Genomic DNA, 18,529 nt, shown 5'->3' with positions numbered 1-18,529 from the left:
AAAAACAAAAGTCATCAGGAGGTACTAAAGGTGATTTCCCAATTTATTGTGCTGCCCAAATCATGTGTGAATTCTGCCATTTATCTAGGTATTTTTCAAGTGCTTTAAAACTAATTATGATCAGGAATGGGATGGAATTCCTCTGAATTTGGACTTCGCACTGGATTTTTAAATAGTCTGTGTCAGGCCCCCACTCAGGGTCTGGTCTCGTAATGGATCTCTCCCACTGGCCCCAGCACAGGTCTCTCACAATCCCACTACTAGGAGCCACCACCGGACACTCTGTAACGCCAGACTGCCCTGAGACTGTGCCTTAGTCTCCTCCACAGATTGCTACATAGTGTCTCGGTGCACTTACAGGCCACAACCCCCCTGTATCTTTCTGCCTTTAAAGATTACAGCCCTGGGTTGCTTTGGATACCTGCTGCTGTTACACTATCCCTTCACCACTGCCACCATTGATACTGTTCCTAGCTTTGGTATTTGCTCTGCCCACCCTGTAATATCCCAGCTAAGGATCAGGATTTATTTATTAACTCAAGGAATAAACAAGATTACTTTAAGTTCAGTCAACATGCATGTGGTTACATATAATAGTTTTCTCTTTATATATCTTAGTCCTAAAACCTGCCTCACTACCCGCCTAAACACAAATCCATCCCTCCAAAACCCAGAACCAACAACAACCCATCTGTCATTCTCTCATTTATACCTCAACCACCCAGATGCTCAGCCAATCACAACCCAGCATTCTTCAACATTCCAACCCATGTACTCCCCCCCCTCACTCACTCTACTTACCACATTTACCCTACAAAACCCGCACTTACCATAAATACTGTACAAATATAACAGGGGCATCACAGTCTGCAATATATCTGAGGTGCAAATCGCTTTGCTCTGAACAGCTTTCCCCAACACTGGATTAGCTCCAGGCGGGGAGGGAGCGAACCAAGCCTACAGAGGTTCCAGCATTTAGAGGATTAATACTACAGAGATGAAAAGGGAAGCCGAGAAAATCTCCTTAATGTGGGTGAGATTCTCTAGGCTTGCATTTTAAACCCTGTGGTATTAACCCTTTAAAACCTTCCCCACTCATCCTATTTGCTCATCTGGTGCGCTCTCTCTCATACACACACACACACAAACACACACAAATAGAAGGGCAGATGAAGCTAACATGAAACTGACCAGACACAGGCAGGCAGATGACCTCTCATTTTCTCTCATGGCTGGGGGATAGGGAATATGATTCAGGTAGGAGGAGGAGGAAAAGGCGGTGAAGAAGGGGATTGGGTGGGTGTCACTGGCCACCACTGAGAGACAGAGATGCTTCCTTTCTTTTCTCAGAAGCAAAAACTGCAATATTGATATTTCTTCAAAAGAAAAAAAAATGGAACAGTAGACATGGAATAGATGGGGAAGACTAAAATGGAAAGAAACCACCTGTTAGTCCAACAGAATGCAATTGGACCAGCTGCAGCAAGCAGCTCCCATCCTTAATGATGATAAAAGCTAGTGAAAAGTTCTCAGAGCCAGTCTGTGATCCCATAGATAGTTGCCTAGAAGAAAGTTCCATTGCATGTCTAACATAAAAAGAGCTATTGCTGGATAAGGAAATAGCATACTGTAATGTAAAACCAATTACCTTGTGTGAAAGAGGCAGGCAGACAGACACCATCACACTCCTACTCTTTGTTCAGCTGGACTGTCCCTTCCTTCTACCACCACAGTGCCCATGTAAGACCAGCTGCCCTATAAGAGGGAAACAGGAGAGGACGGCAGGGAGGCAAAGACAGCATCATATACCTGCCCCTGCATCAGCCCTGGGCCAAACTACATGCTGCTAGTTTTGAAGAAGAAGTTGCCCTGAGTTGGAACATGCCTGCACCAGTTTCCTGCCCTCCTTCTATCCCACCCAGACTACTGGTCCCCCCCAAGCAGTTCATTACAAATAACAAGCACAGGGCATAATGACCAGGGGTGGGGGTGATCTTTAGCTTTTTCTTCCAAGTTTAAGCATGCTTTTTAAAGCACATGGATCACATAACATTGGCCCTCAGCATAGCTTCTGCTGTTCTCCTTCCCTCTTAAGAGTAATTAGGTTTTGCCCTTATGTGAGAGCTTTTTTGTTTGTTTCTTTGTTGTCTGCTTCTGTTTTGAGTTCAGTCCTTTAAAATTCTATGTTTCAACCTATTTTCCTATTCTCCATCCTCTTCAAATACCTTTCCTCATGGATCCATTCATTTCATAGTTTGAATTTTTCAAGAGTAAAGTTTGTAATGCCACAGTCGTATTTTATGCATTTTGTAAACTGCTTTGGGAACTAAGGTCAAAAAGCAAGATATCTGATTTCAGTATTTGATATCTGTTAATAACACAGTTATCAATAGTTTTGACAATACTTAATGGGTGACATACAATAGTATTTAGCAAGTGACAGTACTGATAGCTGACATGCAATGCTTTATCACATTGGGTTTCAAACTTTTGACCTTCACTTTTCACATTGACATCCGTCAAATGGAAGCATGAGCTGAGTTCACATGGAGAAGTGTTGAACTGCACCATCACCCACTGTTAGTGTGTGTATGTGTGTCCCCTAAAGAATACACCCGACAGACCCCTGTGGCTGCACATTGCAGAGGGAGTTCTGTAATGGTGGGCAAGATGCCTTTCAATTGTTCTTCTCATTGAGGAGCCCTGATAAACTTCCAAAGAACTCAGAATTCCCCAGAAAATGGTTTGAAAACCAGTGGTACATTATCTTTGACAGTATGACATGCAATAATATTTACTATTAGATAGTATTCAATAGTTTGGATTTTCCTTCCTTTAAATATTAGACAGGCACCATCTGTGTTATCTTTTTGATGCCTACTGAAGACCTTCCTCTTTCAACAAGCCTTTTAAGTAGAGACCTTATTCCCATCTGCATCTGTGTTGGAATTGCTTTTAAAGATGTTTTTAACATTTTTTTAGAAGAAGATGTTTTCAAAGATGTTTTAATATGTTTTTAAAGATGTTTTGTTTTAATATATTTTAAAGTCTTTTTAAAGATGTTTTAGAGTATTTTTAGTGTTTTGTTTGCTGCTCTGAGCTCCTGCTGGGAGAAGGGTGGGATAACAACAACAACAACTTACAGCATCTGACAGGTAACACAAAGTGGTATTTTGTATGTGGCACCTGACAGCTTAAAGAGATTTTATATTAGAAATATGCTAAAATCATATCTATATGATTTTAGATATGATTTTGACTGGACATCAGGAAAAACCTCCTAACTGTTAGAGCCATATGACAATGGAACCAATTACCTAGAGAGGTAGTGGGCTCTCTGACACTGGAGGCATTCAAGAGGCAGCTGGACAGCCATATGTTGGGAATGCTTTGATTTGGTTTCCTGCATTGAGCAGGGGGTTGGACTTGATGGCCTTATAGGCCCTTTCCAACTCTACTATTCTATGGTTCTATGATTCTATATCTATATCCACATAATTTCACATTAAAAATGCAAGTTCAAATTTTGCTTTGAAATGTCTCATTCAAGAAATTAATGGCAAGCCTACAAAATTCAGTGAGTTTCAAATATTTGTGAATACTCGTTTCAGCTGTAGTTTCAGTTACAGTATTAAACAGCAGCCCATCTCTCTAGGTTCTGGCCACATATCTCACCTGTAGTGGTTGGTCAGATCCTTCCTGAAATGTCAGACTGGAGATGTCTCAAATAGGAGCAAAATTACCCAGAAGACAATGGAATGTCTGAATTTTCAGTATCATAAAATATCAAAGGTCTACAGGCCTCCCGGGAGCGGGATGCATGCCATTATTTCTCTCACAATTGGCATTCAAAATGTTAAATTTTGAGACCAGAATCATTCTTGTATCTCAAGTAGGAGCAAAGTTACAGGGGGGAACCGAATGTCTGAGTTTTCATATCTTAATATATCAAGGGGGGTTATTGCCCCAGTAGAGAGAATGACACCGCTACTAAAATCATTGGGGTGTGTGTCTAAAGATCAACCATACCAAGTAGCTTGCTTTTATCACAAAATGCAAGGTTAGGTTGATTTTTGGCTCTTAACCCCCGCACTGTAAGGGATTTCTTACTGTCTGCATGGAGATGTCCGCTGAAGGCATTCCAGCTTACAGCTGCTTGCTGCGGATAAGGCAGAGGCAGCAGCAGCTGCTTAGATGGCTCATATTAAGCACACAGCTCTTATTGTATCTGGCTTCTCTGCATCTTTGTGTCAGCAATGTGATCTAAATCTTTCAGTAGCAGGGGTTAACCTGTCTTATTAAAGTCAACTACAGGAAAAAATTAAACCTGCCATCTGCAAGACCTCTTATTGTTGCTCTGATGAATTAGCATTTCAGGAGAAAGCTAAAGGCAGGATGTAGATCCACACCGTTCCTTTGACACTAGCGTAGTTTCCTCCCTAGTATGTTATTTTGGAACAACGACTACTATTCATCACTACTGCTTTTGTGTCCTGCCCATCCTCCAAGAAACTCGAGATGGAGACATAGGGGTTATCCCACATTATTCTCACAACAAACCTGTAAGGTAGGTTAGCCTTATGCAAGGCTAAATAGGGATTATACAGTTGCCACTGAGATCATTTGCTGGTGGCATTTCACATGTATACCAACCTGTTTCCAAATTCACTCAATAATTGGACATTATTTGAATATTGGTAACTAATCATTATTATTATTAAATTTATTTCTACCCTGCCTTTTGACCAAAGGCCCTCAAGGAGGCTTACAAAAAAATAATCATAAAAACACAACAATGACACCAACACCAAAGCACCTAGCCCACTAGATTTTGTACCATAACCAACAAACAGTAATAAAACACTTGTGTACTGTACAATGTACTGTACAATCAATAAAGAATAGTACAATGGGCTGATAACGTAATATTACATAAAAGAAAGAAGAAAGGGAGCAAGGTAGAACAAGGAGATGGGGAGAAAAACATTGAGAACTAACAACAAGCATGGAAAAGTAGAAGAATGAAAAATACATCCAAGCTTAAACAGAACAAAGGGTTACCAGTAGTGCAAACTGTCCAATCAGAAAATGCAGCAATGAATTGATGAATGTTAGGTGCTTTTGAAAAAAGAGCTTTAAAACATGCAGCAGGTACTCATGTCTGGTAGTAAGGATTTCCAGAAATACAGTGTGACCAAAGCTGAGAAACAGAAAAGCGTAACTGAAAAAGGAGTGTTGGAAAAATGAAGGCACTGAGGGAGTGAGAATGGATTTACTTCAAGTTAAGGATCCTGATCCAGCTCTAGTGACTTAATTGTGCACTACAACTAGTGGCCCTGAATGAGGGTGCACCCTCCAGTCCCTACCAAAAGACGATCCAGCAAAGAGCCATTACATGGGTGCAAATGTGCATTTGCATCTGTATTACTTATGCACAGAAATGCTGGCATCTGTATATGAATCTCCCATGCTGGATAGAAGCAGAGCAATAAAAGTTTACATTAAATCTGGAAAGGAAAAGGAAGACAATAAAATAAGAGATGAGACATCAAAATGGTGGATGGGGCGGACTAAGCGGGCAGCAGATTTTCTGCTTTTGGAATGCTAGTGTGATGTAGTGGCTAGCCACTAGAGCAAGGGTAGCCAACATGGTGCCCACCAGGCATGGTAGACTGTAACTCCCATTCATTTCTAGCCACAGGCTATGCTGGCTGGGGCTGACTGGAGTTGTAGTCCAAAACATCTGGAGGGCACTATGCTGGTTTTAATTAGTGCTCAGCCAAAAGAGGGCTCTGTGTTTTGTAATATCCTCTCCCCTCCAAACTGTTCCACGTTTCAGCAATTTTTTGCACACCTTTGAGAAAACTGCAAAATTAGCCAGAAGGTAGGTGCCAGGGGTAAGATGGATACATCCCCTTGCCAAGCCAACAGAGCTGTTGCTGTGTTGCCTTGATCTATTTGTGTATCATTGACTACTTTGAATCGAGTGAGGATGTGCTTCCTCCTGATCCATGTTTGCTTCCAATCAATAAGACATACATTCAAATGTTCATCCCCATCCACATTGTGCCCCAAAGTTGGATTAGTGTGATTGGCTTGGAGCATAGCATTGGTGAGCTATCAGTCTGCCACTGGAGCACAGCAAGACAGCAAGTGGAAATCCAGGTGCCTGGGCAAAACAAAGTTCCATGTGTTGTGTACACTTGTGTGTTTGTGCAGCTGTCTCCAGGGCAAGGGGAGGGCCGGACTTCCCTGGGATCTCACAACCCCTCAGCCAATCTCTTGAGGCTTTGCAGGATCCCATGGAGGGGGCAGAGTGGTAACCTTTATAAAAGGGCCTGCTGCACGTCTCTCCGCACTTTGTTCCCTTGCTGGGCTTCAACCTTCCGTTGCTTCAATGCTGCCGGGAAAGCTTTCCTAAAGTTTTCCAGAGCACAGGGTTTCCTTGGTGCTTGGCCAACTTCAGAAACAATGGTTCTCTGCTACCTAGCACACTTGAAAGTAACGGCGTGGCGCCCAACACACTGACCATACATTTGGAGGCAATGGCCTTCTTCTGCAAGGATCAGAGGTTCCCTGACCCCTACAATTCTTTCCATGCCCACCAAGCAGTTCCCTGGCAGGACTTGAGGAGACCAATCACTTACTCCCTCCTGGCCCATCTAGCTAGCCAGGCCACCTTGGTATGTTGGTCAGAATGTGAAACCTCGCTCTTCAGGACTGCTTTCTCCATTGCCTTTTAGGGTGCCCGGCGAGAGTGTGTATTCACAGTAACAGCTAAAGGCAACAAGTCAGGTTAGGCCCTGCACTTGCGGGATGTATCCACAAGCGAGAAGGGGAATTAAAATAACACTCCGCTGCTCTAAGACAGACCAGTGTGATCCTAAATGGTCCAGGATCATGAAGTGAAGATAAACTCCAACATTTTATGCCAGGATAAGGGGTTAAAAGGAATATATATTTGTAAGTCTGTTCTCATCTTTTGTTACACCAATCCCTCCCCTTCCCCTAGCTATCCACTTTCCTTCCTTCCTGAATGTTCCAATCAGAGTTAACCTTTGTTTCACCCCTGCTGAATATACTAAAGGAGATCAGGCCACTGCCTTGATTCCACAGGCAAAGGCCTGTAAGTGTACAACTGAATCTTGTCCTGCATGCATACGCCAGGAGGGTAGAGTGAGTTCTTTGATTACCAACTCAGCTATTGCTTCTTAAAACTCATCTTCTGCAGCATATGAGATACTCTTATTTGGTTTACAATGCAATGCTAACCAAGTAAGTCTGGCTTACTCCCAGGTATGTGGGGTTAGGACTGCAACCTTAGAGACCTGATGGCCCTGGACTTAGTTGTAGCAAGATGCTGTCAGAAGTTTCCGATGGTTGTTCTGTTCTTGTTGGAGGGAGACAATAAAAGTTCTCTTCTATCTTCCTAATTGATGCATCCTCTCAACATGCCATGCCATTGTGTTGAAGTCAAGGTTAAACTCACAGATTTCTAAGAGGAGAAAAAGGCATATTGTTCTTCATGGAAACTTCCCCCCACCCCAACTTTCATATAAAAAAATCCAACACTAGTTGGAAAACCAGGTTCTGGTACCTGGTCATCAGCTGTGAACTTTCTTTCTCTTTTAAGTAAGCATAGTGGACAATTATGAGTCTGTATGTTAGCACAAGTGTCTTGAAATATTTGGAGTGCATGGGCTGTTGGGGAATGAAATGTCATGCCTTTCAGCAGGGCCATATGGAGAGAAAATAGCAAAGGATCTGATAGCAGGTTCCTTTCAAGATGTACAGGAATAGCAGCACACATCTCCATGGGATCATATGGATGAAATTCCTTTGGCCTTGAAACCTGTTGAGAGTCTTCAAATTCTTCTGTGTACAGGAAGGATTTTTTTTAAAAAAAAATTACTCGATTGCTACATTGTTGGGAACTTATTTGGTATATTTTTGTGAAGAAATCCTTTAAAAACGGTCAGACACAGCACATACACTTTAGATTGCAGACAGTTTTTAGTTTTCCAAGGGTTGGTAGAGGGGGTGACATGGAACAGCCAAAGTAGGCAGGGCGCTATAGCTCCCTAGGCTGACTTCCCAAAAGCCTTGTCTCCATCTTATGCTTTTGTGGTTGTGCTTTGTACCAAACCTTCCCACACAGTTCAGAAATATCCCTGGGCCTGAGCAGATGCCCCCCCCAAAAAAAGTTCTCAGTCACTACAACCACAAGATATTTGGGTGCCAGTCAGAATGGAAGGTTTATGATTTTAAAATCATGTAAATAATAAATCTACGGCCATACTACCCTGAACACACCCAATCTCATCTGATCTCAGAAGCTAAGCAGGGTCAGGCCTGGTTAGTACTTAGATGGGAGAGCGCCTGGGAATACCGGGTACTGTAGGCTCAGAGGAAGGCAATGGTAAACCACCTCTGAATACCTCTTACCATGAAAACCCTATGAATATATCCAAAAAAGATTCATAGGGTCGCCATTAGTCGTAATGGACTTGAAGGCATATAACAACAACAAATAATAAATACCATGATTTTGGAGAAATATTGGAACCAGATAGTGTGGGAACCCATTTGTTTTTTTAAAAAAGTTGACTTGCTCGCGGGAAGGGTGACTTCGCTTGTGCCTGCTTTTGAGATGGGCTCCTGCCGCAGAAGAAGCTTATTCAGATATAAATCAGTCAGAACATTTTTTTTTTGACTGATGAAATTTCTCCCGGGCAGGGAGAAACGTAGAGATTAACCTCAAAAGCCTGTTTTTGTTGGGAGGACTGGATTTCATTAATCTATGAGAAAAGGTCCAGCCAGCAATGCCGGACGGACTTCTGAACAAGCTCTATCTGATTAATGCGATACGTTTATCTTTTCTTCAAAGAGAAAACGGACTAACAGGCAAGCACCCTTCTTTCTATCTTTTTTTTACTTGGTTTAAATTGTTGCAGCAAAAAGAGATTTGTCAAATGAATCAGCTTTAAAGAACTTCTGGGTGAGCTATAACTCTTCTCTGTTATTCACGAAATTAACAGCTTATCTCTGTTTCTATTGCAAAAAGCTGTCCTGGAAGTGCATTCTAAAGATATAAACAGAAGAGGGATTTCTATTCCGAGGAGAAAAAAATAAAAAATATGAACTTTGGAACATTATATTGTCTGGGACTATTCTCTTTTTGGTCTATTTTATTTTGACGAATCTGCTTCTTCACGACGCCACTAACTGTTTTGATGCTGGGAACTAAATCTGTTTTGTATTCTTGAACATAGAGAGATAAGGCAGGCTGCTCTGTTTATACTGTGATGTCATCAAGCCTGGAATATTAACCCAATTGTTGCTGAAATAAGAAGTGGTTCTTCTTTATTTTTGTTTTGTTTTGTCTTCGTGGTTTTAAAAATGGCAATCAAGAAAGTGGCTGAGAATCTGGAAGTAATTATGTTTCAGAAAATAATGGATGAGATTGAGATAATGAAACAAACCCTGCGACAGGGCAGTAAGGAGCTGAAAATTGAACTGGGCAAAATGACGCAGGAGCTTAAAGAAATAGGGGATCCTGTGAGAGAGGAGAATGAGATCAGAGATGAGAAAAGAAAAAATAAAGGGAAGATACAAGTCCTGGAGATTGGAACAAATGTGGAATTGGAAAAAGATCTGGAGTTTATGGATATTAGAAATAAAATCTACTGTTTGGAATTTAACGTTATCTCTGAAGAAATTAATAAAGATATTAGAGATAAAGTTATCAATGGCTTGGATAATTTTCTGGACTGGAATGACGTGATGGTGCTTGATATAGAGAAAATCTATGGAATTAACTGCAGCCATGTGACAATGGGAAAACTCTCAAGAGATGAGCCAGTGCATTTTGTAAAAAAGAAGAACAGAGATATGACTTTACAACAATATTTCAGCAACTTATTCAGAATTGATGGCAAGAAAATATTTGGGATAGAGGAAATTCCCATCAGACTCTTATTATATGACTATGGCTATGACAGCAAGATTATTATGGAATACTGATAATGGAAGATTGGACACTGAAATTACTGGACTTAACAGGACTATTGAAGATGGAAGATGGAATTAATATGGATAATGGAATAATGGCTATTGAAATTATTGGACTTAACAGATTTGATGAGATGGATTAATCGATATGTTTATTTGGACTATGGTTATGACAATAAGATTATTATTATTATTAACGAGATGGATTAATCGACATGTTTATTTGGAGAAAAATTGATAGATATATTTCTTAAAGAATTGAAACCTCTCTTTGACTTTTTGTGGAAAGAATAAAGTAATATCTATGAGATTTGATGATTAATTAAGATAACTACTGGAGGAAAGTGATTTTATAATATAATTTAAGAGACAGGATTGTTATATATTGTAGACCTATAACTGATCTGCGACAAATGGGAAGTCAACATTTTATTTTTTTGTTTAATCATTTTTGTTTTGTTTTGTCTTTGAATGTTTTATGATTTTGTTTTGTTTGTTTTATGAAAATTTGAATAAAAATTATTGTAAAAAAAAAAAAGTTGACTTGCTCAAGGCACAATAGAAACAGTTATGGCATCCTTCACCAACCCCAGGTTCTTCATATATCATTGAATCCCATCTCCCATCAGTCCTAGCCAGCACAGCCAACTGCCAGGGTTGAACCAACAACATCTGGAGGGCACCAGATTGGGGAAGGCTGTGTTATAGGAATGGTATTTGACACCATCCAAATCCAATTTTATTAATGTACATTTTATGGTGGGACTGTGTATTTGCTACAAGTATTGCCAAGTACTTAATATTTTTTTAAGATTAAAAAATATAGAATATCTGTGAATCCCAAAAGAGAATTGCCAGCTATGATTTCAATTAAGGCTCAATTAACATTACTGATAGAGGCTTCATTAACTATGGATGTAATCCAGCGAGAGTTAAGTACTTTTGAATCCCACTGATTTCACTGGGAGGAAGATCTGCAAATTCATTCAGACTTATAGTTGATGAATTGAGACGTCAGTGGAGTAACCTCTTTCCTGAGCACCTCCCAGCTCCAATACAGTTCAGGAGAAATTCATCCTAAAAGAGGAGTCCAGACTAGGCTGCTCACACTGTTTAGGCAAACTTGTTTGCAAAAAAATACTCAATTTGGCTAGAGGGCCATCTACTACAGAAAAGCTATCTGGGATGGAGGTATTAATGACATCCTGACCTTCTGAAATGCCACCAGCAAATGATCTTGCTTTTAGCTACTTTATATACAAGTTTGTTTGTTGGTACTTAAAGCCCAAAACAACTTGGGATCAGGAAACTTAGCAGACTGCCTCTCCTGGTGCAGACCAAGTTGATCTTTAAGATCTTCTGGAGAGATTCTGCAGGTCATTCCAGGACCAATGGATTTTTATTTGTTGACAATGGGAAGCAGGCCTTCTTGGTGATCGTACCCAACCTTTGCAAGGTCCTCCTTCAGGAAATTTGTGAAGCAGAGACAGTAATGGCCTTTAAATGCCTCTTTAAAACTTGTATGTTTGCCCAAGCCTTCCTGGATTTCCTGGCCTTCGACTCTTAATTTTTAATTTTGTACACTGCTCAGTTTTATTTTGTGATATACAGTTGTGCTGGTTTTTAATCTAGTTTTAGGAAATTGTATTGAATGTTGCTGTATTTTTGTTGTTTTTATGTCAAGTCCATAAAGATTTTTATTATATGAAGTGGCATAAAATGTTTACAAATAAGTAAATAAACAATATGTTGCAGTTATGAGGTGGGAACGAGGGGCTCTTGAGTCGCATGACTGAAGCACTTGTCTGCAAATGGCTCTGGCACAGCCCAACTACATGGGCAGGACTTGATAACTAGGAGGAGTGGTGCTGATTCTGCAGGGAAAGCCCACATGATCTGCCTCCACCCATTTGGTTGGGTTCTTTAAACTTTATGCCACCCATGTAAGAGCTACTCAGAGAAAAGTGGCTTCCACAGGCTAAGGCAGGGATGGGAAACCTCAGGCTGGCAATTGTGGCTTTCTATTTGGCCCTCAGAATTCTTCCCAGGTTATTTCTCTCCCCTGGGCCAAGCCCTTCACCAGCCCTGCTCCATGCGCTCCTCAAGTGCTGTTGCCTGGCTGGAATGTGTCTTTAAACAGTGATTGTGCCTCTTTCTGGCTTGGATGGATGAAGAGATGTGTGTATGGGTGTAGAAACCTCTGACGTTTTGTGGCTGAAATGTATGTAGCCTACTGTACAGAGGTAAGACACTCATACATTGCTCGACCTACCTTCGCCACCAGCCCCATCTACCACTGGAATGCGTCCCTCGGACATTTGCTCGGAAGGGAATGTGGCTCTCAGGCTGAAAAAGGTTTTCCACCCCTGGGTTGGGGAGCATTTAAAGCAAGGGTGGGGAACCTCCAGCATATGGGCCAAATTTAGCCCCCCAAGCCTCCCCATTTGGCCCATGAGGCCATTTCAGATAGCCATGCCCACCTGCCCTATAAGATGTCAGGTGTGAGGCAAATAAGGATGGGGCTTGGCTGAAAGGGGCTTTGCAGGCACTACCAACCAGCCAATTGTTGGTGAGGTGCACCTGGCGCCAACACTGTTATCTTTTCGGTGCCAGGACAAGACTTTCCTCTTCTCCAAGGCATTTTAGCATGTGTTTTTAGATCACTTTTTTAAAAAATGTGTTTTTAAATCTGTATATTTGTTTTTAATTGTTGTAAACCACCCAGAGAGCTTCGGCTATGGGGCGGTATACAAATGCAACAAATAAATAAATAAATAGTTGGGCACTTGGGGAGAGCTGTGCAAGGCACTTTGCAAATCCTATGCTTGGTGCTTGGGAAGAACTGAGCACAAGGCTTGCACAGAGCTTCTCAAATACCTGACAACCAGCTGATTGTTGGCCATGTCGAGTGCTTTGCAAGCACTGCACAAAGTTCTATGCTTGGCCCTTCCCAAGCTCCAAGCATAGGGCTTGCAAAGCTTGCTCAGCCCTGTGCACAGTACTTCCTAAATGCTCAATAATCAGCTGGTTGTCAGGAGTTTGGGAAGCTCTGTGCACAGGGCTCAGCAAATCCTTTGAATCATTTTCCCACACCCATGCAGGCCAATTTTGATCACCTGGTGCTGTTATGGCATCAAATGATTGGCAAGTGGGTGGTTCAAAGTTGGCCCACAGGGGTTGGGGAAGACAAAGATCTGGCCCACTGGGCCAAAAAGTTTCCCCAGGTCTGATTAAAGGGTCCTTCTGATGACAAGAGTCCTGAGGCAGCAGAATGGAGCATAGCACTACAGACTGAAAGTGAGGGATTCCATTTGCATGTTTTCTGTTTCTTTGGCTTGAATTTGTTTTGCAAAATCCCATGATGGGGCACATAATTCTATAAAACATATTAAATACCCCTGAGAATGTTCTCTCATGTACCACTGCCCCTCATACTCAAAGGGCAGTGGCATTATGAACAGGGCCTACCCTCCTAAGAAGGCACTCCTTCAGATATTTGGGGCTCAAGTCGTTTCGGGCTTTGTATTTTTGAATGCTTCCCTACATAAAATCTCATTACAAGTATACAACAGGTTTTACTTACAGCAACTATTTTTCTTAATGTGGGAGAGTATTAACAATTGTGTCCCCATCTACATCTTGAAATGGTACAATCCATTCTTACACCTTGGGATCCTATTCCCCTATGCTGCTATATGTGTAGTAGAGCAGGTGTTTCAATCAGAATAAAACTACCAAAAAAATCTCAAATGTGTGAATTCAATTCAAATATTAAGTAAATTTATTGAATTAATTGGATGTCATATGAATATGCTTGATGCTTTTTAAAACTTCTCCCATCCCACAAGAGGTAACAATTCTCCTATGGTTTACATGGTCACTTGTGAAGTCAGCAATGTGAGTTAAAAGATCCTGATTTTATCAGGAGTCATTTACTCTCTTTCAGGCTTGGATTCGCTTCTTGAATATATAAACAGAGAGCATCAGAGAAAGCCACTCCATACATTCCACAACAAACCCAGCTTTACCATCATGTATGTACTCAACAGGGTAATGAGGTCTATCCCTGCTTTTGGAAAAGACCCTACATGGTAGATGCACATGCAACCATCTATTTCTCATATTCATACTTTTAATTGTAAAAAATCTCAGTAAAAATTGCTTACAATTCTTAAGTGTATAGCCCCAAAAAAGCAATGTGTGAAGAGGGCCTGGATATCTGTGTTACGGAAACAGGACTGAGGTCCTCTCCATTCTCTCATCCCTAGAACCAACGCTAGGACACACAATAAGGATAGAAAAGCTAGGATCCTATCAGTCATAACTGCTGAGGTTTGACACTCATGTCTGTTACTGAATTACTGGGGCTGGGAGTCTATTTGTGGACATGAACCAGAAAATTCAAGAGCATACATATCTGAAGTGTCCATATAAATCCTAGATGTCTGACAATTATTCTAGGTGAATGTGTCAACACTGCTGTTGTTTTTAAAATTAATTTACTTTATTGTTGCAACTGTTCTTAAATAATTGTCTGACTGTATTCTGGGTGAATGTGTCAAAATTGCTGGGTTTAAAAAAAATTAAATTCATTTGAAAATAACTGTTATTAAATAAATAGCTGACTGTGAGACGAGATGTGCCTAGAGTGAGTGACAGCTATTTTACATTTTCACCTTATGTTCATGCATAGGTAGAACATGTGAGAGCCAGAATATGAACCTGCTAGAGTAAGAATCCAAAAGAAATCATCAAATATATTTTCACCAGACTCTGCAGTTGGATTTATGCTTTGATATATTTACAGAGCTGGTCAATGAACAAAGGCAACCTTTTTTAAGCAGCCTCAGACTTTGCAGAACCGATTTTGAGATTGCTTGGGAACAAAACTCCTGTCTGGCCCATAGAATCCATCTTGCACAGGCAGATTGAATGCCTACAGCTTGTTTTTGCTGTTATTAATGTTCAAGGAAATATGGTTGGATGAGTTCCATTATCTGAACCATAAGAAGGGGTTGGAAAAGCTCATGAGAAGCGGCAGAGAAACCTTGGGTCTGTGGCTTCCTCATCACAGCTGTGGTTCAGAACAAGTTTCAGATTCTCAAACTTTTCAGCCATCGCCTGCCAAATATAAAGACCTCAAATCATTCCCAGTTGCATGCATAAAAATAAATAGTGCTTTTCATTCAGGCACTGCCAATGCAATATGAGTTAGTGAATGAGAGTCCTCGTATGCAAATACTGCATTCAACCTGGTTGTTGAATATTGTTCATGCTGTGATGTCTGTGAAATTCACACTGTAACAGTCACAGTCACACTGCTTTATGACTATTTGTTTTGTGGAGTGTCATCTTTTACAGAATTACAATTAACTGCAGATGGCTCAAGCTAAAAGTGTTTAGGAAACTGTTTTGTGGAAGCACAGCAGAGATTTTAAGAAACACAATCCCAGCATTTCTACTTCTTAACCTGTAATTTTAAGCAAATTGAGTTTTTAGGCCTACGAGGTCAAGAGCCTCTGGGGAATGACATTCCAGACATCGATGCGAAATGTTCCCTCATGGTTAACATTACAGTTCAACATCCTATATCAAACACTCTCAATGTCGTTTTATGTGTGTTTCCATATATTTCAGGATAAATGAGCTCTGTGTTTTTTTGGGGGGGGTTGTCTAATAACATATGCTGGAGCAAAATTAGGTGTGGGAAGAAATGTTTAGTAAAAGCTTGGTTTGGATCCATGCCACCACTGTGTGCTGCTAAAGCAGGCCCTCAAGCAATGCAGTAGGAAACCTCTGTAGGTTTGTAGAGCATTCTCAAACACATCTATCTATACTTTATTAATGTCTTGGAAACAAACTTTCTCGCCTACAGAAGTGTCTTAGGGTTGCCAGGTCAGAAGCATCCCAAAGCCTGAGATTTCAGGGGCAGGCCCTAGTGATATCACAGGAGCAGGTAGTAGTGATGTCACAGGATCAGACTGTAGTGATGTCATAGGGGTGGGCCCAAGTGATGTCACAGGGCAGGCCCTAGAGATGTCATTAAGCATGATACATTAAGCATCAACCACAGTTGATTGGAGCATACAATTCAAACAAAAACATTTCTCTGATTGGAAATTAAGATAGAAATCTTAGATAAAAGATAGAGCCTAGGCAGTGAACATTTAATCAAGCCTACTTGCTTCTCGCAAGAAGGGTTTAAGTGCCCTCAGGCCTGGCCAGTCACCAGAAGACCATTGTAGGAAGAAAGGAGCCGAGTGTTGTGGAGATGTTAGATAGGAGAACTCAGGAGAAAAGATGGATGCCCTGAAGGCTGCAATACTAAGCACAATTACCAAGCCCCATAAGACTCAATAGGACTTACTTCTAAGTAGATATGATTGGGATTGTGCTGATGGTAAAGCTTGACTAGGGATCCTCTACAAAGATGTTCATATTGAAACAGGGTTGGCAACTCCCTGCCTGGAATGCCCTGCCCCTACCTTTTAACATGGCTCCTCCAAACCTCTTTACAGATTTGACCCTTCACTTCAGAAAGAGGTTTGAAAAATGAGTAAGAGTAAGAAGATTCTCTGCCCTTTTCTGCCTACCCTGTGGGCTGCTACAAAGTAACAGCAAACCCAATTCCAGTGAATAATAGAGAGAAAACTCACATGGTTTAGTCAGGGCCGGTGCTATCATTAGGCCAACTAGGCAGCCGCCTAGGGCGCAGACCTCATAGGGGAGCAGTACTGACCTTGGAGGAGCACAGTTTTATACAGATTAGTTTTTTTAACCCTTGGAAAAAATGCAACTAAAATAAATTTAGCAGCTTCAAGTTTTGTGCTTTTCATTTTTTCTACAAGACATCTGTTTTTGAAAATTGAAGTTAGCAATTTTTGGGAGGGATGCAAGTAGTTAGCCTTGCCTAGGGTGCAAAATAGCCTGGCACCAGCACTGGGTTTAGTCTACCTTCACAGGCAGCAGCTTGGGAACAACAACTGCAACCACACTTCCCAGTATGTGAATTCTCTTTTACCACTAATGGGCAAGAAACAAACCATCATGCAACCAATAAGGTGCATCATCAGTGGGTTTAAGGGGGTTGAGCTGAGCACATAGAACTACTGTTGTTGCTTCTACAGATGTAAGGGAGTGAGGTTAACTGTAAATGAAATGCAAACAAAAAAAGAAAAACAAAAGCCAGTGATGATTTCCTAAATGCAATACCATACCAACCATAACAAAATTCCTGTAAGTAAAGCAGAAAACTCAGCATCCCACAACCAGTCAGGATTCCTAACCAAAAAACAAAACAAAAAAAATCCTGGCAGCCAGTCAGCCAAGGTCACAGAAATTCCCATGCAGTACAACCTGACTTGGGAGCTGCAGTTAGTGCAGAATGCTGTGGCACAATTGCTGACAACAGTGGGACCCTGTTGTTGTTATGTGCCTTCAAGTCAATTATGACTTATGGCAACCCTATGAATCAGCGACCTCCAAGAGCATCTGTCATGAACCACCCTGTTCAGATCTTGTCAGTTCAGGAGTGTCTTCCTTTTTGGAATCAATCCATCTCTTGTTTGGTCATCTTCTTTTTCTACTCCTGTTTTTCCCAGCATTGTCTTTTCGAGTGAATCATGTCTTCTCATTATGTGTCCAAAGTATGATAAACTCAGTTTCATCATTTTAGCTTCTAACGATAGTTCTGGTTTAATTTGTCCAGTTTGTCTTTTTTGTGGTCCATGGTATCTGCAAAGCTCTCCTCCAACACCACATTTCAAATGAGTTTTTTTTCTTATCCGCTTTTTTCACTGTCCAACTTTCACATCCATACACAGAGATCGGGAATACCATAGTCTGAATGATTCTGATTTTAGTGTTCAGTGATACATCTTTGCATTTGAGGACCTTTTCTAGTTCTCTCATAGCTGCCCTCCCCATTCCTAGTCTTCTTCTGATTTCTTGACTATTGTCTCCATTTTGGTAAATGACTGTGCCAAGGTATTGATAATCCTTGACAAGTTCAGCGTTCTCGTTGTGAACATTAAAGTTACATAAATCTTCTCTTGTCATTACTTTAGTCTTCTTGACGTTCAGCTGTAGTCCTGCTTTTGTGCTTTCCTCTTTAACTTTCAACAGCATTCGTTTCAAATCATTACTGGTTTCTGCAAGTAGTGTGGTATCGTCTGCATATCTTATATTACTGGTATTTCTCCCTCCAGTTTTCACACCTTCATATTGGTCCAATCCCGCTTTCCTTGTGATATGTTCTGCGTAGAGATTAAACAAATAGGGTGATAAAATTCACCCCTGTCTCATACCCTTTCCGATTTGGAACCAATCGGTTTCTCGATATTCTGTCCTTAGAGTGGGGTGGGATAATGTGGAAGACAGCCCAGGCCCCCAAAGCTGCTTCAGTTCTGTCAGGCTTGGGTTCTGACTATGATGGAAAGAGTAGCATAGTGGCAAATTCAAAAGTGCAGGATCCCTTCATGATAGTCACAGTCACAACTCCCCCCTTTTTTGCTGCTTT

The 18,529-nt window shown here is 41.0% G+C and overlaps 1 pseudogene; it reads left to right on the top strand.

Annotated features, from left to right (window-relative positions):
- Positions 1-8,285: 8,285 nt before the first annotated feature.
- LOC133389747 (5S ribosomal RNA) lies at positions 8,286-8,404 on the top strand (annotated as a pseudogene).
- The last annotated feature ends 10,125 nt before the right edge of the window (positions 8,405-18,529 follow it).

The sequence above is a fragment of the Rhineura floridana genome, chromosome 7 (assembly GCF_030035675.1).
Source record: "Rhineura floridana isolate rRhiFlo1 chromosome 7, rRhiFlo1.hap2, whole genome shotgun sequence".
NCBI classification, from domain to species: domain Eukaryota; kingdom Metazoa; phylum Chordata; class Lepidosauria; order Squamata; family Rhineuridae; genus Rhineura; species Rhineura floridana.
This window is presented reverse-complemented; position numbering and strand designations above follow the sequence as displayed.